Here is a 20,571-nt window from a genome sequence, read left to right as displayed (position 1 = left end):
TCATCACACCCCTCACCCTGTCACCCCCTCCTCTCCCTGGGGTGGAGGGTGGGGTGGGCTTGCCTGTTTAATTCCAACTGTGGAGTGTTGTGGAGTGTCACAGTCACCACCCCTTCCAGACACAGCCTGTGACCCCCAGGGGAGCAACAGAGGGCCATGTGGTTACCCCATCCCTCCCTCGGGTGGGCTTAGGTCTTACTGGGAAGCCCTAATGTGCTGGGCAGTGCCCCACGGCCCCTCCCTACCTGTTGGTCATCTGTGCCTCTACCGTGGTCCCTTTCCTAAAGACACAGGAGGGACCATTCCCACAACCACGGTCACTCTTCCAGGGCTAAAGGAGATTGCGATGAATAGGCAGGCTGGGGGAATGGGCAGGCCAGGGCTTGGAACCTTCAATGGGGGGCCACATCTCATTCATGTCTTTTCCCTCCTATAAGCCACACACCCAGGAAGGCCTGAGTTTGGTTTTTTTTTTTTTTTATTTTTAGAGACAGAGTTTCACTTTATCACCCACGGTAGAGTACATTGGTGTCACAGCTCACAGCAACCTCCAGCTCGTAGGCTTAGGCGATTCTCTTGTCTCAGCGTCCCAAGTAGCTGGGACTACAAGCGCCCGTCACAATGCCCGGCTATTTTTTTGTTGCAGTTTAGCTGGGGCCGAGTTTGAACCCTCCACCCTCGGTATATGGGGCTGGTGCCCTACCCACTGAGCCACAGGCGCCACCTGGTTTGGGTTTTTTAAAAAACAATATAGATTTATTATCTTATAGTTCTGTAGCATGAAAATCTGTCACAGGTCTCTGGACTCAAATCAAGGTACAGGCAAGGCAGCACTCCCCTCTGGAGGCTCTGGGGGGATTTATTTCCTCGTCTTTTTCAGCTTCTAGTGGCTTCTCCTTCCCTCCATCTGCAGAGAACCAGAGAAGTGGCCTGAAAGTGTTCTCTGTAAGCATTTATTTATGTGATTAGCTGGGCACACCTATGTAAGGCTAGACAAACTTATCTTAGATCCTTAGCCCTAATCTGGTTGTGGTTGGGGGCGGGGTGTTATGTCAGTGAAGAAAGAAGGAAGATGGGTGGAAGCTAGAAAGACTGAGGGAGACACAAAAATGGCCTGCAAAGGTGTGATCACACTGGTCCCTGGGACCTGTGAATAGGTTACCTCCTACAGTCAGCCTAGTGTTTTTGGCACCATAACACCTAGTGTTATGGTGTCATAGCAACCTTACAGATCACAGCAACCTCAAACTCTTGGGTTCAAGTGATTCTCTTACCTCAACCTTCCAAGTAGCTAGGACTAGAGGCGCCCACCATGACCTGCTATTTTTTTTATTTTTTTAGAGATGGGAGGGTCTCACTCTGGCTCAGGCTGGTCTCAAACTTGTGAGCTCAAGTAATCCACCTGCCTCTGCCTTCCAAAGTGCCAGGATTACAGGTGTGAGCCACCACACTCAGCTGGTATTTTTCTTTTTCTTTTTTTTTTTTTTTGTAGAGACAGAGTCTCACTTTACTGCCCTCGTGGCATCACACGGCTCACAGCAACCTCCAGCTCTTGGGCTTATGTGATTCTCTTGCCTCAGCCTCCCAAGCAGCTGGGACTACAGGCGCCCGCCACAATACCCAGCTATTTTTTTGTTGTTGCAGTTTGGCCGGGGCTGGATTTGAACCCACCACCCTCGGCGTATGGGGCTGGCGCTCTACTCACTGAGCCACAGGCGCCGCCCCAGGTATTTTTCTTTTAAGGGGTGAAAGGAGGTTTCCAGAATCACAGACCCTGCTAAGCGGAAAGTCTCCACCAACAAGATCTGTCTTACACTTCTCACCAGCTGAGATAGAGTAAGCTTGTCACATCCTGTCTGGACTGAGGCTGGGTCCTGTATGTAGTGGGTTTTCCTTTTGCATCTGAATTGCTGCTACAAAAAGTAACACTCGCGCTACTGGTCCTGATCCCCACTAACCTAACCCTAGGTCTAATCCCTACTGTGCGAGCTTCCCATGCATACTCTCTGAGTCATAGGGCCCTGGGGATAGGACATTGGCTCATAGTTGTAGCCCAGAGCCTAGAACTGTATCTGACCTGAACCAGTTGCTAAATAACCGCTTGTTGGTCAGGTATGGGGCAGTGCCTATAATTCCAGCACTTTGGGAGGCCAAGGAGGGAGGATCACTTGAGGCCAGGAGTTTGAGACCAGACTGGACAACACAATGAGACCCCATTTCTTTTCTTTTCTTTTCTTTTTTTTTTTTGTAGAGACAGAGTCTCACTTTATGGCCCTCGGTAGAGTGCCATGGCCTCACACACCTCGCAGCAACCTCCAGCTCTTGGGCTTAAGCGATTCTCTTGCCTCAGCCTCCCAAGTAGCTGGGACTACAGGAGCCCGCCACAACACCCTGCTATTTTTTGGTTGCAGTTTGGCCGGGGCCGGGGCCGGGTTTGAACCCACCACCCTCGGTATATGGGGCCGGCGCCTTACTGACTGAGCCACAGGCGCCGCCCGAGACCCCATTTCTATAAAAAATAGAACCATTAGCCAGACATGGTGGTATAACACCTATGGTCCCAGCTACTTGGGAGGCTGTGGCAAGAGGATCGGATGAGTCTAGGAGTTCTAGGCTACAGTGAGCTGTGATCACACTATTGCACTCTAGCCTGGGGATGAATGAGACCCTGTCTCAAAAATAAATAAATAAATACATGAATTTTAAAAATAAATAAATTAACTCCGTCAAACAACTCTCTAGGAAAATTTCACAGCAGCTATTGTTTCCTGTTTGTTCAGTGGATAGTGTCGTCTCCAGATGGTAAAGCATGGCTCATGGCTGGAGAAATAGGAACAGCCCTCCAAACCTAGGGGGGAGCTCCAAACCTGAGTGTGCAGAACCTATCTCAAAGTTGGGGAATATCTTTTTTTTTGGCAGTTTTTGTCCAAGGCTGGGTTTGAAACCGCCACTTCCAGCATATGGGGCTGGTGCCCTACCCCTTTTAGCCACAGTTGCCACCCGAAGTTGGGGAATATCTGCCAGATCTTCTGAAAATAGTCTGTTGAAGGAAGCTGGGAACTGCCATAGAATCATCATTGCAGGTGGCATTGTTGTACCTACTCTGACCTGACCCCTGTGTTGGTTCGACTTGGCCCTGTGGACCACCCTTTGCTTCCCAGTGCTGTGCTGCTTTTTCCCTGAGGCCACTAATTGAGTCCTTCTCACTATTTCATCCAAGCAGAAGGTGTTTTCTGATGCTCCCATGCAGTCGGGCTGACCCAGCCCTTCTCACCTGTGTGGTCATCACTGGCTCACAGGTTAGTCTGGCCCTGGTACTGGGTATCAGCAAGTGATGAATGGAAAGACAGTTGGATGAATGGATGGAGGGACAGACGGGGGCTGACTGGATGGATGGTACGTTCCCAGCAGTGGCCAGAGGATTCTCCCTGCCTCCTCATAGGCACCCTGAAGTTGCTGGGGCTCCTGGCCAGCAGGGAATCACAGAAGCTGTCTTAAAACTGCAGGGGAGGTGGAGGGCAAGCCTGCAGAAGACAAGGCCCCCGGAACAGGAGAGCTGCCTTTGAGGTTTGGAGGGCTGTTCCTCCTGACCCTCCACAGGTGAGCCAAGACCAGTGGCAGAAGTGATAGGGAGGCTTGGCGCTTGTAGGTCAGTGGCTAAGGCACCAGCTACATACACCAAAGCTGGAGGGTTCAAATCCAGCCTGGGCCTTCCAGACAACAATGACGACTATAACCAAAAAATATCTGGGTGTTGTGGCAGGCCCTTGTAGTCCCAGCTACTTGGGAGGCTGAGGCAAGAGAATCGCTGAAGCCCAAGAGGTTGCTGTGAGGAGCTGTGACACCACCGCACTCTACTCAGTGCAACAACTTGAGACTCTGTCTCCAAAAAAAAAAAAAAGTGGTAGGGAGTTAAAGGGTGTCTTGAGGCCTCAGTGGCTGCCGCTGCAGACACGCCCCATCTGTGCTCCTGCCAGATGGTGAATGGACCTGATTTTCCTGCTGATTCACATTTTCAGTCCTGGAATGGTTGGTGACTCCAAACATTTTATAGTTAACAAAGTATCTTTTATGATGAAAGCACACTTGCAGTCACAAATCAAATAACACAGAGACGTTTATCATATGAAGTAACACTGTGGGCCCCTACATCTGCAGCTCCCATAGCATGCAGGGTCTGTTTTCACTCTGACTTGCCAAATTGTGGGGCCTATGGACTCTCCTAACATAAAAGATAGAAATTGGAAATTTAGCTAAATTACTTTAGACTCCAAGCTTTATTGTTTATGTAATTATTTTTATTTCTTCTATGGTTTTTTGTCACTTTAAAGAATATTACCTTACACCATGGAACCCAGTGATTCCACTCCTAGATACATATCTAAAAGAAATTAAAATACATATCGAAGGCGAGGCATAGTGGCTAATGTCTATAATCCCAGCACTCTGGAAGGCTGAGATGGGTGGATTGCCTGAACTTACAGGTTCGAGAACAGCCTGATCAAGAGTGAGACCTCGTCTCTAAAAAATAGCCAGGTGGGGGCGGTGCCTGTGACTCAAAGGAGTAGGGTGCCAGCCTCATATGCCAGAGGTGGTGGGTTCAAACCCAGACCCGGCCAAAGAAAAAAAAAAAACCACAAAAGAAAAAATAGCCAGGTGTTGTGGTGGGCACCTATAGTTCCAGCTACTTGGATGCTGACACAAGAGAATCTCTTGAACCCAAGAATCAGAGATTGCTGTGAGCTATAATACTATGGCAATCTACCGAGAACAACATAGTGAGACTCTGTTCCAAAAACAAAACAAAACAAAACAAAACATATATCCATACAAAACCTTGTATATAAATATTTGTTACCACCATTATTCATAATAGCCAAAAGGTAGGAACTACCCCTAAAGTCCATCAAATGATGAATGAATAAGCAAAGTGTGGTATATCCATGCAATAGACTGTTACTCAGCCATAAAAAGGGATTAAGGATCCAGGCATGGTGGCTCACACCTGTATTTCCTCCACTTTGGGAAGCTCAGGTGGGAGGATCACTTAAGGCCGGGAGTTTGGGATCAGCCTGTGCAACACAGGTGAGATCCTGTCTTTACAACAAATTAAAAAAAAAAATAGCTGTGTGTGGTGGTGTGCACCTGTCGTCGTAGGTACTTGGGAGGCTGAGGTGGAAATATCACTTGAACACAGGAGTTTGAGGCCACGGTGAGCCTTGATGATGCCATTGCACTCTAGCTTGAGTGACAGAGCAAGGCCTGTCTCTTAAAAAAAAAAAAAAAAGGAATGCAGTGGCTCACGCCTGTAATCCTAGCACTCTGGGAGGCCCAGGTGGGTGGATTGCCTGAGCTCACGGGTTCAAGACCAGCCTGAGCCAGAGTGAGATTCTGTCTCTAAAAATAGCATTACAGGCATTATAGCAGATGACTATAGTCCCAGCTACTTGGGAGGCTGAGGCAAGAGAATCACTTGAGCCCAATCAAGAGTTTGAGGTTGCTGTGAGCTGTGATGCCACAATACTCTACTGAGGGCAACAAAGTGAGACTCTGTCTCAAAAAAATAAATAAAAAAAAAATAAATGAAATAAAATAAAACACTTGTGCTAGGTAAAAGAGGCCAGACACACTACTTTTTGCATACAGTAGTCCCCCACTTATCCATGAGGGATACATTCCGAGACCCCCAGTGAATGCCTGAAACCATGAATAGTTCCGAACCCCATATGAATTATGTTTTTCCTATGTATAGTGCCTGTGATAAAGTTTAATTTACAAATTAAACACAGTAAGAGATTAACAATAATAACTAAGGCTTGGCACCTGTTGCTCAGCGGTTAGGGTGTCAGCCACATACACCGAGGCTGGCGGGTTTGAACCCCAGCCCGGGCCTGCCAAACAACAATGACAACTACAGGTTGGGTGCCCGTAGCACAGTGGTTACGGCATCAGCCACATATACCGAAGTTGGCGGGTTCCAACCTGGCCCAGGCCAGCTATAACAACAATGACAACTGTAACAAAAAATAGCTGGACGGGGCCGTGCCTGTGGCTCAAAGGAGTAGGGCGCCAGCCCCATATACCGGGGGTGGTGGGTTCAAACCTGGCCCAGGCCAAAAAAAATAGCCGGGCGTTGTGGTGGGCACCTGTAGTCCCAGCTACTTAGGAGGCTAAGGCAAGAGAATCACTTAAGCCCAAGAGTTTGAGGATGCTGTGAGCTGTGATGCTCTGCACTCTACTGAGGGTGACATAGTGAGAATTTGTCTCTAAAACAAACAAACAAACAAACAAAAAACCAGCAACTAATGATAAAATAGAACAATGATAACAATGTAAAGTTGGGCAAATGTGGTCTCTTTCCTGCTCGGAAGCATCTAGTGTACTGGATGAGTTGATCCTCAGACCTTAGTTGACTGGGTAACTGAAACTGTGGAAAGTTATGCCACAGATAAGGGGCGATATTGTCATTTTAGTCATATGAAATGTCCAGGGCAGGCAAATCCAGAGACAGAGAAAGGAGATTAGTGATTGTCAGGGCAATGGGGAGTAACTGCTAACAGGTGCAGACTTTCTCTGAGGAGAAATAAAAGGGATAGAATTGGGTAGTGGTAATGATTGTGTAGCCTTGTGAACATACTAAAACCCACTAAATCGTACGTTTTAAAACAGTGTGTTTTGTGGAATGTGAATTATATGTCAGTAAAGTTGCAATATACGCAAATATCACACCTGAACACCACCTGGTGACTGTCTTGGGAAGGCAAGGGGACTGTGCTCTGCCGTCTCTTCACCTCCAGAGCATTCCTGGGTCAGCCTCAAACACTGACTATAAACGCGGTCCAACCAACCTGCAAAGAAACACCAACATGAGTAGGAGGCTGAGATTGGAAAGAATCTCGCCAAGGAACAATTAGGATCTTGTTGTGATCATAATTGCAATAAAAATAATTGCTGTGGTCTTGGCACCTGTAGCTCAGTGAGTAGGGCGCCAGCCACATACACCAAAGCTGGCCGGTTCAAGCCCAGCCTGGGCCTGCTAAATAACAGTGACAACTGCAACCAAAAAAAAATAAATAAATAAATAGCCAGGTATTGTGGCAGGCACCTGTAGTCCCAGCTACTCAGGAAGCTGAGGCAAGAGAATCACTTGAGCCCAAGAGTTTGAGGTTGCTGTGAGCTGTGATGCCACGGCACTCTACCCAGGGCGACATAGTGTGACTGTCTCCAAAATAAAAAATTGTTGTGTATTCAGAGCTGGCCACATGTCACAGCTACAGCACTAAGTGTTTCACATAGATCATCTCATTATATTTCACGATGCCCTTGAGGTCCAGTGCCATGGTGCCACGTTCCCATTTTACAGATGAGGAAACTGAGGCCATGAAACATCATATATCTATGACAACTAAAAAATAGTAAAGCTGGAATTGGAGCCCAGGCTTCTCTGAATTTAAAATCTCTTGGCCTATGCTGAGTGTGGTGACTCTTGCCTATAATACCAGTAGTTTGAGAACCTGAGGTGGAAGGATTGGTTTGAGGCCAGGAGTTCAAGACCAGCCTGGGTAACATAGTAAGACTCTATCTGTATAAAAAGTTTTTAAAAAGTAGCTGAGTGTCGGGTGGCGCCTGTGTCTCAGTGAGTAGGGTGCCGGCCCCATATATGGAGGGTGGCAGGTTCAAACCCAGCCCCGGCTGAACTGGGTGTTATGGCAGGCGCCTGTAATCCCAGCTGCTCGGGAGGCTGAGGCAGGAGAATCGCCGAAGCCCAAGAGCTAGAGGTTGCTGTGAGTCCTGTGACATCATGGCACTCTTCTGAAGGCAGTAAAGTGGGACTCTGTCTCTACAAAAAAAAAAAAAAAGTAGCTGAGTGTGGTGGTGCACACCTGTGGTCCTAGCTACTCAGGAGGCTGAGGCGGGAGGATCACTTGAACCCAGGAATTCTAAGTTGCAGTGAGTTGTGATAGTGCCACCACACTCCAGCCTGGGGGACAGAGTGAGACCCTGTCACTAAAAACAAACAAACAAATAAAAGCTCTTGACCACCTTGGAGAACAGCCTTTTGTGATCTGAATCATCACCTACAACTGTGTTCCCAAGTGAGGGTTCTTACGCTGGTGCCCACTTACACCCACTCATTTCATGTGGTTAAGCCCTTTCTGCAATGCAAAACTTTCCTGTGCTGCTGGCAGACAATGGGAAGCCTGTTTGCTGTTCCAGTGCTGGAATTAGACAATATTTTAGCTTTTCTTTGGTGGAGAAGCATTTCCCTTCCCCCACTGGGCAGGAACCGGTTCCTGTTGGTGGGGCGGGCCAGGGTGCTTCCCTCCTCCCGCCTCCAGCCAGGAACCTGGCGGGCACCTTTCTGGGCTGTTCCCTGTGTATGTCCCTGAGCACTGACTCCAGAGGTTTAATCATTAACTGGCACGTTTGGCCTTTGGTTACAGGCTGAAATCTGGGACCTGTGCCCAGGAGCAATTGTCTCTGACACATTATTTTGTGTAAAATCACTTTTAGCTGCCATTAGCTGCTAAATCTGGAGTAAAGAGGGGTCCAGTAACCAGAACTGGTTTCTTGGGTCTGGGGCTCCCTGGGAGGTAACCAAGTGGATTACCTTTTAAGGTCTGTGAAATGACTTCTAGAAAATTTCCTTAAAATGTGGCCCAGCTGGCTTGGAGTTTGTAGCTCAGCGGCTAGGGCACCAGCCACATACACCAGAGCTGGCAGGTTCAAATCTAGCCCAGGCATGCCAAACAACAATGACAACTACAGCAAAAATAGCCAGGCACTGTGGCGGTGCCTGTAGTCCCAGCTACATGGGAGGCTGAGGCAAGAGAATCACTTAAGCCTCAGAATTTGAGGTTGCTGTGAGCTGTGATGCCACAGCACTCTACTGAGGGTGATGCCACGGCACTCTACTGAGGGTGACATAGTGAGACTCTGTCTCAAAACAAACAAACAAACAAACAACAACAAAAATCTGTGGCCCAGCACTGAGGTTGCTCAGGGTGTTTTTAGACCCTCCCATGCGTCACCTCTATGTGTGGATTTTGCAGGGGCAGTGTACCCTGGAGGTGTGCCCCACTCTCTGCAGGTCCACCAGAGGCTGGGGAAAAGCCGTACCTACTCTGCCTCTGTTCTGGGATCCCTGAGTGAGAAGCTATTGAAACAAATGGCTCTGCCACCCTCCTAGTCCAGGTTAGGGAGGCCAGGCGGCGATGTCCACCTCCCAGCCCAGCCCTGGGAGGAGGGGCTCTCCCCTGGGAAGAGCTGGAGGCTTAATGGGAGAGAGTCCCCATCAGCTCTCCTTGCCCTGAGCTGGCTCACTGAAGTTGCCAGCAGTGCCCAAAGCCCAGCCCTCCCCTTGCTCCTTCTCCTGACCCCTGAGACAGCTGGCCCGAAGCCCATCCCAACTTCATTCTCTAGTCCTCCTCTGGGAGCAGCACTGTCAGGTACAGGAGCTCCCAACTCCAGCCAGCAGCAACCACTGTGTTTCTGCTGCCCCAGCATGGAAACATGGGCTGGAAGGGTCAGAGCAGTTTAGGAGGTCCTGCTGAGAGGGTCCCCCCGGGAAAGCCCTCCCCTCCTCCCCAGGCTTCACTTACAGGGCTCTAGGGCTCCCTGCCTGGGCATGGTCCGCCCTCTCCTCAACCTTCCCGGTGCCCCCCATTGTCCAGGCCCCCCACAGCCCAGTCTGAAATTGAAATGCTGACTGCCAAGGGTCAACATTACAAGGAGGCCCCACCAGCCCTCCCTATTAATACAGCCAGAGCTATCTGGCATCTCCCCATCTTCCTGTCCACCCCCATTTCTGCCTCCTGAGTCCTGTCCCCCACCCCAGCTCCAGGAACCTTGTACTGACATCTCAGAGTCTGCCCTCCATCTCCCCCACCAAGGGCTGCTAACTCATCCTCAGGACCGCCTGGCCCCCACGGTCAGTGTCTTGTCTTGTTCTCCAGTGCATTGCCAGTGTCCAGCAGGGCTGGGCAGCGTGGCCTTGCTCAGAGCTGGCTGCATGGTCAGCACATGGCCGTGCACAGCCCTGAGTCCTTTGGAACTAGGAGGTCAGTCAGTCACAAGCTTTTGCCTAAAGGGCCCCGCCACACAGAGGGTCAAGGCCAATGCCTGTTTTCCCTACATAGCCCTGGTCCCTCCCTGTGTGACTCTGCTCTGTGCTGTGGGCCATCCCTGGGCTTTGTTGCCTGCTGTTCTCTGTGGCCTTCCTGCCTGCCAGCCCCTGACTCCGGATGGCCACCCGCCCAGAAACCCCGCCTGGCTTCATGTGGGCCACCGGAAGGGCTGGCCAGAGCTGCAGGATGGGCCCACCCCTGTTTAGGGCTTTCCCACTGCCCCTGGGGGCCTTCCTGAAATCCAAGAAATTAAGAAGCACTCAGGCAGGAGACCAGAGCAAGACCCCCGCCCAGAGCAGGCGTTGCCTGCAGGGCTGCTCCCAGGGAAGACAGACCCTCCAGTCCCTTTGGTGTATGGCCCATCCTTTACCCACCTGCCGACTCCTCTATGCGATGAGAGCAATGCCACCCAGCAGGTCTCCCTGCTTAGCTCTTCCTCTGTGCCCATTCACTCCCAGCCCCGGCTCCCCAGATTGGGATTGTTTACTAGTCTCTTTGCTTTTAGAATCAAACCTAAAATCTTAAAGAACTTGACCTATGAAGAAGGAGCTCTGCAGATCAATGGAGAGAGGATGAACTTGTCTGTAAGTAGGGTGGGGACAATTCTCAAGAGAGGAAACCGGTTTATTTCACACCATTCTCAGAGACACACCTCAGGGAGACTAAAGGGCCCTGTTAGCAAATACGACCCTAAAGCCTTTGGAAGAAAAAAGGTGTGTGGGCCCTTCTGAGGGGGGGCAGGCACCCCCAAAGGAGTAGGTACCATCACCTGATTCTTCGGGATCAACACTGAAAACACAGCTTAGACAAAAAGATTGTGGGTGCCAGGCATGGCCAGGGACATGCCTTACCCCAAATACACCAGCTGTGTCATAGCGCATGGGAGAGGGAGGTGATGTTTTCCAGATGTTTAGGGAGCTGCCTCCCACTCCCTGTCCCTACCCAGGCTGAACTCCCACAGAATGCTTTGTATTTGTGCCAAATAGCAACGCTTGGGCCCTGGGGCAGGATGGAAGAGCTGGCAGGCTGGGGCCTGGGTGGGGTCCTTCAGCCCTGCCAACACAGGGAGAGACTCACACAGCTCCCTCCACTTCAGAGCCAGCTCCAGTGGGACAGCAGGCAGGGTGGGGCGGCCATATGTGAGCATAGTCCTGGTGGGAGGCCTGATCACCCTTCCCCTGCACATCCGATGGCCCCTGGACACCACTGGGATGCCCAGTGAGCTCCTGCCCTCAGAGACCAGCTGGAGGATAAGCTGCCAGGATCAGGGGGGGATGCGACTCAATTCCCTGGGCCTTGCTGTCTTCACCTGTCAGTGGAGGTAAGAATCCGGGCGGCTGCTCAGGGGGATTATGCGAATGAGATGGCACAACCCAGGTGTCAGGGCACAGTCAGCACTCAGGACCTTGCCTGGTGTGCCACAGGTGCACAGTGGGCACAGAGGCGGCCAAGGGTCTGAAAGGTGTCTGTGCTGGGTGGGATGGGCTAACCACAGGGTCAAAACCTGACAGAGGACACAGAACCTGTGGAAACTCTGAGGCCTGAGGCCCAGCTGGGTGGGAAGAGGCTGTCCAGCTGCAGGCCCGGAGTGACTGTTTGCCCAAACTGTCCTCTCAGGCATCTCCCGGCCTCCTGTTCTCTGTCAGGACCTCGTCTGGCTCCCAAGAGGCCTGGGCTGATTCATTTCCATTCAAGATTCCCTAGATAACCACAGAGGACTTGGCAAGTGCCCAGTAGTGAAGGCTCAGTAAACATTGGGGCAAGAATCTGTCCTGTCACAAGATTCTCTGATCCCTCTTTCCCTGCTGCTCCAGTGTAGCTGGGACCACGGTCACTCGAGTTGGGTTCCTTCGCTGCAGAGGGAAGTGAGGCTCAGAAAGGAAAAAGCTCACCCAGAGTCCTACCATTGCCCAAGCTGACCCCAAAGCTCACTCCTCTTCCATGATGGGGAGCCTCTGGCCCTGCCATAATCACCATGTGTCACTGGGTTAATAATTTCCCCTCTATGAGCCTCCGTTTCCCCATCTTCAAAATGATTGTGTTTTAGGTCCCTTGTGGCTTAGCCAGCTCCATGAGTTCCACAGTGGATCTTCCTGTCTGGCACCCAGCGGCAGTTTCTGAGCCCTACATCCAGAGAACACTCACCAGCTGTGTGCTGTGAGAAACAGCAGGCCAGCCCCCAAGCCAGATATGCCACTCACACACTCTCAACCACTAACTCTTGCAAAATCTGCACAGTCAAGTCCCCTGCCACCTCCAGTGTATGTGGCTGGCGCCCTAGCAGCTTGAGCTACAGGCGCCGGGGTCTGGAGGGGACCAAAAAAGGTGCTAATCTTGGCTCCATCCATGGCCAATAAGGATGGCCTCGTCTTATACCCTATCCCAAATTCCAGAAAGTCCCTCTCCACTACGTGCTGGTGCCTGCCCCGTCAGGGGAGCCTGGTAGAGGCCTGTCTTTGGAGCTCCCTCCAGCAAACTCCTGGGAGTTCAAGAGCATCCTGGAGGCTTCCCACGGCCAAGGGCAGGGCTGGCAATGCTGATCCAAGGAGCTCATTAAGCTGGGAGGAAGGAGCCCAGTCTGGTGAGCGCTAGTGTCCTGCCTTCACATCCACTGTAAATGCTCGTCTTTGGGAGGACACAGCAGCAAACGAAGGGCAGCCCCAGACTGCAGACGGAATTCTAAGGCAGCCACCACAGGGTACTCTGGGAGCTCGGAGGTGGGAGCGGGAATCCAGCCGCTCCTATTTTCCAGGAACGACCCCTACGTGGGGTAGCCGCGGCTGGGCGTGACACGCTGCCCCACCTCCTCAGTTGATTGGTCCCCTTGTGGGCCCCTGACTCGAGCAAACCAATCAGAATCCCTTTCCCAAAACCCCCGACTCTGATTGGCCCACGGAGGACCTGCAGCCCCGCTCCGGGGGCAGGGCCATAGCCGTGTCAGTGTGGAGCTGACCGTGTGTTAACGTTATTCATCAAAACAGCTTCGTCCCTGCCTCGCGCCTGCAATCCCAGCATTTTGGGAGGATGAGATTGGAAAATCGAGACCGGTCTGGGCGACAGGGCCAGACTCGTCTCTGGGTGGGGGGGAACCCTAAAAAATCTAAGCAGAGGCTGCTCCCTCCTGACTTCAGCAGCCCACTGTCTCCCTCCTTTCGCGTCAGGTCAGGGGCGTCAGGTCAGGGCGTAAAAGAACGAGTCTGGGGGTGGGCACAGGGCAGAGGCAGGGGCTGCTCCTGCCCCTCAGGTGCTCGCTTCCTGGGCTGGCTCAGGGCCTCCAGCCGGGGATCTACACTCTCCGGTTCCTAGGGCCACGCTGCAGCAGGAAGAATCCCTTTGGAACACATGCAGGAGCCACACATCTCATAGTTCTGTCCAGAGAGCAGGATCAGGCCTGGAAGAGAAACCAAAGCTACTAGCTCAGGCCAGAGAAACCCCAAGCCCAGTGGGATCCTCAGCCTTTACCTAGAGCTGGAAAAGAAGCTGGGAAGTGTGGATGTAAAAACAGAAACTCCAGCCAGTCTGAGCAGGCCTGGAGTGGGCCAGTGCCAAGTCTTCCATCCACCTGGAGACCTGGCCTGGTGTGTCCTTCGTAGCTCAGGCCTTGGTGCCCTCTGAGCCTTTACCCCTTCACTCCCTGGGTACCTCTTGGGTCGCCCAGCTTTCTGGACCGGAAACTGGGGAAGGCACTGTGATTCATGGGGCAGCCAGCTAGGCCCATGTTGGTAGGGGAGCCTGGAGAACCTGAGCCCTTCTCTTCTGCCAAAGGCCAGCCTGCCCTGTGGAAGCATGGAAAAGCCCACCTTAGGGCCATCAGATGGGGAGGAGGCCACGGCCCCTGCTTCCTAACCAGGAATGAGCAAGTTTCCTTAAACCTGAGGCTCCCCTTGCATTAATAGTTGCCCGCCAGGCTTTTGCGAGGCCACAGCACAAAGCGCAGGCCCCATGCAGCTGGAGGTGTGCTTCCCTCCTCACCCCTGTCCACCTCATCCACACAGATAGGCAGACCCCTCCCCAGCTGCCACTGAACACCAAACTTGCCCTGCCAGGGAGGTGAGATGGGTCTGGGGAGCTCAGAAATACTCCCTGTACCAGGCCTGCTGTGCCCTTCCCCAGCCGGCTGCCGCCTCCCTCCCCTCACTGTCTGGGAGGGACTTGGGCGCTCCTCTGTTTCCCTCTGCTTGGGCTGAAGCCAGGCCTCTCTGGAAAGGCACTAGGTTTAATGTCAGAGGGCCTAGGTTCCATTCTGACTGACCCCCCTGAATGAAGTAATCAAAAGGCTGACCACCTGAAGATGCAGTCAAAAGGCCCTCTGGAACCTGTTTCCTGGCAGCCACATGGAAATCCCAACCCTGGCCCTGCCTCCTGGAGAGGATGGGGATGGAGTGGTGCAGACCAGGAAGTGCCACACCCCTGTAGGAAGGAGCTCCACTGTGGGGCAGCAGGAGAAACACTTGATGCTCCGGCTGGGCAGGGCTGGCCTGGTCACATCTACCTTCAACTGTGGATCCCCACAGAGCTGGTCATCTTTTGTCCATGTTCAGCAGATGCTGAAGGTGATTCAGGTGTGGGTGTGAGTGGACGATGCAGGTGAGTCATCCATCAGGAAGAGGAAGTGAGAGAAGACCAGAACTGCAGTGGCAAGGCCAGTGCCAGTGGCGTCACAGTGGTAAGCACCTGCCAGGCTTCCTGGCAGTCGTCCCTCTGTCCACCCACTGTCCAGCCTCCCTGCCTGTGGTGGACCCTGTGATGAGAGACCCAGGGGTGGAGGGCTGAGTCCAGGCACAGGATGGAGTGGCAGGCAGAGCCTCTGTCAGCTGGAGGCAGGCCATAACTAGAGCCAGCGTCCCCAGCAGTCTCCTTCTCCAGGGAGGTTGCTGTGGGATTTGAGCGAGTGGCAGATGACACTGTGAAGTGTCACCTCTTGCCATATCACACAGTGTTCGGAACTCTGGCTTGGCATTCCCCCCCTTTTTTTTTTTCACTCAAATCCTTAGACAATGCAAGTAGTTCTGGCCTCTGAGGTCTTTGGCAAAGCCCCTTAGAGGGTCCAACCTCCCACAACTGGGGCAAGTGTGCAGCAAATGAGCTCCTCGGATGGTACCGTTGGGGCCTGGGTGGCAGCCCGGTGGAGGATGGTTTCCCTTAGCACTGTACCTCACATGTGTCCCTCCTGCACCCTTGTGCAGCCCTGTAAGCTCTTCTATGCACATGGGGAAAACCGATGTGCTTATTGGTCTAGGATGGAGGATCAGGAGCATAGCTGGCTGGGCACCTGCGGGTGAGGGCTGCCTGAGGGCCTCACCCTTTCACACTGCTTGGATGCCAAGAGTGGGCTGAAAGAAAGGTCTGTTTTCCCTCCTGGCAGAAAGCAGCCTCCACGGGCAGCACCTCTGGCTCAGTGAGTAGGGCACTGGCCCCATATACCGAGGGTGGAGGGTTCAAACCCAGCCCCAGCCAAACTGCAACAAAAAAATAGTCGGGTATTGTGGTGGGTGCCTGTAGTCCCAGCTACTTGGGAGTCTGAGGCAAGAGAATTGCCTAAGCCCAGAAGTTAGAGGTTGCTGTGAGCTGTGTGACATCATGGCACTCTACCAAGGGCGATAAAGTGATACTCTGTCTCTACAAAAAAAAAAAAAAGAAAGAAAGCAGCCTCCACACAACCTCAGTGAGGAGACCTGGGGTGAAGGGGCTGAGATTCGGGCTTTCCAGGCCTGGCACAGCCACCTGTTGAAGGGCAGTGTGGCAGGAGCTGAGGAATTCTGGGACTGCCTCAGGGTCTGTGGCACTCAGCGTGATCATAAAGCCTGTGGTGGGGGTGGTCAGACCGGTGGCATCAGACATCTGGACAGCACCCAATTGGGAGTTCATGAGACCCCTCCCGGACTCGATCTTATCATATGATGCCTGCCTGGCTGGGGGTTATTACTTGATTGTTTTTAAAGTGCCCTGTTGTTATTCTCTGATTACAGAGGTGACGTGCTCATGATGAAGACCTGTAAGCCCTGAGTGGGTGGTGTTATTAGCTCCAGAGCAAGGATGAGGAGATGACTTGCCCTGTTGCAATTCATCAGTATTAGCAGCAGTGACAACAAAATGGATTTGGTCAGTGTCCCTCGGGACATAGCACTGGAAGGTCACTGGCAGAGAGAATCAGTGAAGCTTGGCCTCTGACAGCCTAAAGTTGACCAAAAATGCAGGTATTTTTGGACAACCTGGAAGGGCAGGGGCAGGAGTGTGTCTGGAAGGGGTGCTGTCACAGCCAGTCCCTGCCCCAGGCTGCGAAGGCATGGCTGTAGCCCATAGCGCTGTCTGTCTTATTTTCCCAGCTGTTTCCTGCTTTTGGTTCTGCAGGTGGGGATGGGGGTGTTCTCCATGGCAGGGGAGGCCATTGAGAGGTGAAGCAGCCCTTCCTCCACATGAAGACACCTAGAGACCTACTCTGGACAGGCCTCTCTGGAGTCCAGGGCCCCAGGGCGGGAGGAGCACAGCAGAGCTCTGTCTGCACTGTTTCTCTGGCCCTGATATTACTGCTGCCCCCATCACACCCCATCATCTCAGACTTGTGTCCTGAGTCACCTGAGTTCATCCTGGGGCGGTGTCACCATGACCTGCTGATGCTGTAGACATTACAACCCTATTTTACAGGTGAGGAAACTGCAGCTGGGATGGAAGTGACAGGGTACCTGGTCTGTGATTGTTGGCAGTGATCAGAGGCAGGTGGAGTAGGGTTAAGTGCAGAGCCCACCCCTTCCTGGCCAGCGTCCTGAAGAAGGCTACTCCCTGGTTTGCTTGGTGCCTCCCTGGGGGCTCACTGTCGGGGCTGCCCATGAGCCTTCCCCCATCAGTTGCCCAATGTCCCCATGTCTCTAGAGGGTGTGTCTTACTGAGTGGGCTTGACTCATGAATGCTGGGATCTTCTTCTTCTTTTTTTTTTTTTCTGTTTTTGGCCAGGGCCGGGTTTGAACCCGCCACCTCTAGCATATGGGGCCGGTGCCCTACTCCTTTGAGCCACAGGCACCACCGAAGGCTGGGGTCCTATAACTCTGACTAGGCCTCAAACAGGACCTCTCCCTGGCCTGGGTACTGGTTTCCTAGGCCTGCCAGGGACTTCCATGGTCCTGCCCTTCCCCATTGCTGGCGTCCCTCCTGCCTGCCCAGGTGCCATGCTCTCCTCACTATCCCCCCACCTACTACTGCAATGCCTCTCTCCAGGGCCCGACCCTGTGCACACACTGCTGCCTGTCTGCTCTCCAGAGCCCAGTGGTGCAGGCAGCAGGCATGGTCTCCTGGGAGCTGCCACTGGAACCTGTTTCTCCTAGTGCCCTTTCTGGGGACTGTATCCCATGGGACCTGAAAAACACTCCATTTCTCTCAGTTCTTGGTATGATACTTCCAGTTAAGAAGACCAGATGCGGGGGAGCCTGGAGCCTAGGCTTGTGGGTAGAGGCTGTACTCCTATGGTCTGGCCCAGAGCAGGTCTTTTGGGGGTGTTTGCTGAATGTGCTATAGGGACAGGTGGGTTGTGGGCACATGTGGCCAGACACACCCAGCTGGCCTAGACATACCTGGGAGCTGCAGTCAAAGGAGGCTTGGGAAAAGTATCTCTCATGTGGGTGCTGTGGTCAACAAATGGCACCTGAAAGATGCTTAGGACAGTCTCAGGTCCTGATTTGAAGCCCCAGGGACACCTTGTTGAGGTGTTTCAGATGTTCAGAAAAGTCCTCCAAGTTGGCCTGTTTTCTGTTACTTCTTTGTTGCCAGGATATAAGAAAATTCACGGGTGTTCGGCCATGAATAACACTATTGCTGGATTTTAGGTTATCCAAACATTTAGGAAATGTTGTTGATGTGGTTCCCAGGACCAGGGCTAGCTGTGAGGTTCCCTCTAATGCAGCCCTTACTGGAGGTTCCTAGGGAGCTGCTAGCACCCACAGGCCAGAGCCCTGCTGGAGACCAGCGAGGGGGTGGAGTGGGGAGGCAGGAACACATGCCTGTTGAGTGACTAAACGACCTGGAATGGAGGCTTGGAGGGGACAGAGGAGTGAGGGCTGTGGGTGAGGCCCTCATTAGGCTCTGAGGGTGCGGTTCTCCCCAGGCCCTTGCAAGAAGGGCATTATTTCAAATTTTATTTATTTAAAATCATATAGTACTTCTTTTTCTTCTGTTCAGCAAATATTTAGTTATTTGATTTCACACCATGCCAATCATTAAAAATGCCATTGGTTTAGGGTTTTAGAGTTTATGAATATGTTCATTTTGTCATTTTATTTATCACTGTAACTATCGTTATCATTTTATCATCATTTTGTCATTTTATCATCACTATAATTCTTGGAGGAAAATGAAAGCCAGAGAGAAACTTATATAAAATTATAGTGAGGCTTGATGCCTGTAGCTTAGTGGTTAGGGTACCGGCCACACACACAGAGACAGGAGGGTTCGAACCCGTCTTGGGCCTGCTAAACAACAATGACAACTGCAACAACAAAAATAGCCAGGCGTTGTGGTGGATGCCTGTAGTCCCAGCTACTTGGGAGGCTGAGGCAAGAGAATTGCTTAAGCCTAAGAGTTAGAGGTTGCTGTGAGCTGTGATGCCACAGCACTCTACTCTGTCTCAAAAAAAAAATTATAGGGCAGCACCTGTGGCTCAAAGGAGTAGGGCGCTGGCCCCATATACCAGAGATGGTGGGTTGGAACCCAGCCCCAGCCAAAAACTGCAAAAAAAAAAAAAAAAAAATTATAGTGAGTGAGCTGCTATGCAAATCTTCATTTTCTGAATTTAAATTCCATTATTAAAGAGTACACTTGTTTTCTTTCTTTTTTTTTTATAGACAGAGTTTCACTTTGTCACCCTGGATAGAGTGCTATGGCATCACAGCTCACTGCACCCTCTAGCTCTTGAGCTCAGGTGATGCTCTTGCTTCAACCTCCAGGTCTTGGGCTTAAGTGATTCTCTCGCCTCAGCCTGCCAGGAAGCTGGGACTACAGGCGCCTGCCACAACATCTGGCTATTTTTTTTTTTTGCAGTTTGTCTGAGGCCGAGTTTGAACCCACCACCCTCGGTATATGGGGCTGGCGCCTTACGCACTGAGCCACAGGTGCTGCCCTAAAGACTATACTTTATAGCCCTCCCAAAATTATGCAAATTGTCTCAGGTGTGGGAATAAGGAATCTCTTTTTCATAATACTCTCCAGGTGATTTGTTTTTTTTTTAGAGAGAATCTTACTTTGTCACCCTTGGTAGAGTGCCATGGAGTCATAGTTCACAGGAACCTCCAACTCTTGGGCTCAAGTGATTCTCTTGCCTCAGCCTCCTGCGTAGCTGGGACTACGAGTGCCTGCCACATTTAGAGACAGGTTCTTGCTCTTGCTCAGGCTGGTCTTGAACCTGTGAGCTCAGGGCAAATTCACCTGCCTTGGCCTCCCAAAGTGCTGGGATTATAGGTGTGAGCCACCCCCCTACCCCCAGCTTTTCCAGGTGATTTTAAAGTGAAACTGAGGAACAGACCCACTCATCTTTCGAGTGTGGACAAATTACCTGGGGGAATTCAGTACATGGGAGGTGGATTCTGAATCTGCCTCTGTTAACATTTTGCAGGTGAGGCTGTTATTGCACGTCTACAGAACACACCTGAGTAGCAAGGCCAGTACCGCTGGAGCACGGATGCTGCGTGTGCATGTACAATAGCAGTTGGGGAGGGGACAAAGCTGAGCAGACGCTGGTGAACTTGGAGGTAAGGCTGCTGTGTAGTATGGCTTATTGCAATTTTACATTTTAGTTATACAAGTAACCAAATTGCAAAGAATTCACCTTTTACTTCTGTCCATATGAAATTCATTCCTTTTGTACTTGTTGAATTTGCAGCTAGGGCCAATATTTTCCTTAAAAGGGAATTTTGGTTTAATTCAACCCCGAGTACAGTAATTCTTGAACAGTCTCATAAAAATTAAAGCATTGGCTCAGCGCCCATAGTACAGTGGTTATGGTGCTAGCCACATACACTGAGGCTGGCAGGTTCGAACCTGGCCCAGGCCTGCTAAACAACAATGTCAACTGCAACAAAAAATAGCCGCGCAGGCGGCACCTGTGTCTCAAAGGAGTGGGGTACCGACCCCATATGCCGGAGGTGGCAGGTTCAAACCCAGCCCCAGCCAAAAACTGCAAAAAAAAAAAAAAAAAAAAAAAAAAATAGCCATGCGTTGTGGCTGGCACCTGTAGTCCCAGCTTCCTGGGAGGCTGAAGGGAGAGAATCGCTTAAGCCCAGAAGTTTGAGGTTGCCGTGAGCTGTGACTCCACAGCATTCTATGGAAGGCAACATAGACTCTGTCTGAAAAAACAAAAAAAATTAAAGCATTACCAAGGAAATTCAAGTGCACCTGGATGGGTCTCCTCTGTTATGTTCTGGTGTGTGCATGGCTGCCAGACTCTTCCCATGTGGCCCTC

General features: G+C 51.6%; 1 long non-coding RNA gene across 1 annotated transcript; it reads right to left on the bottom strand.

Annotated features, from left to right (window-relative positions):
* Positions 1–747: 747 nt before the first annotated feature.
* LOC128588278 (uncharacterized) lies at positions 748–10,041 on the bottom strand. Its single transcript, XR_008380743.1, has 3 exons — positions 9,860–10,041; positions 6,730–7,840; positions 748–907 (listed from the first exon to the last, which is right to left on the bottom strand). It is a non-coding gene; the product is annotated as an uncharacterized LOC128588278 (long non-coding RNA).
* Positions 10,042–20,571: the final 10,530 nt, after the last annotated feature.

This window comes from Nycticebus coucang, chromosome 6 (genome assembly GCF_027406575.1).
Source record: "Nycticebus coucang isolate mNycCou1 chromosome 6, mNycCou1.pri, whole genome shotgun sequence".
Lineage (NCBI taxonomy): Eukaryota > Metazoa > Chordata > Mammalia > Primates > Lorisidae > Nycticebus > Nycticebus coucang.
Note: the sequence above shows the minus strand (reverse complement) of the source record. Positions and strands in the feature narration are given on the sequence as shown.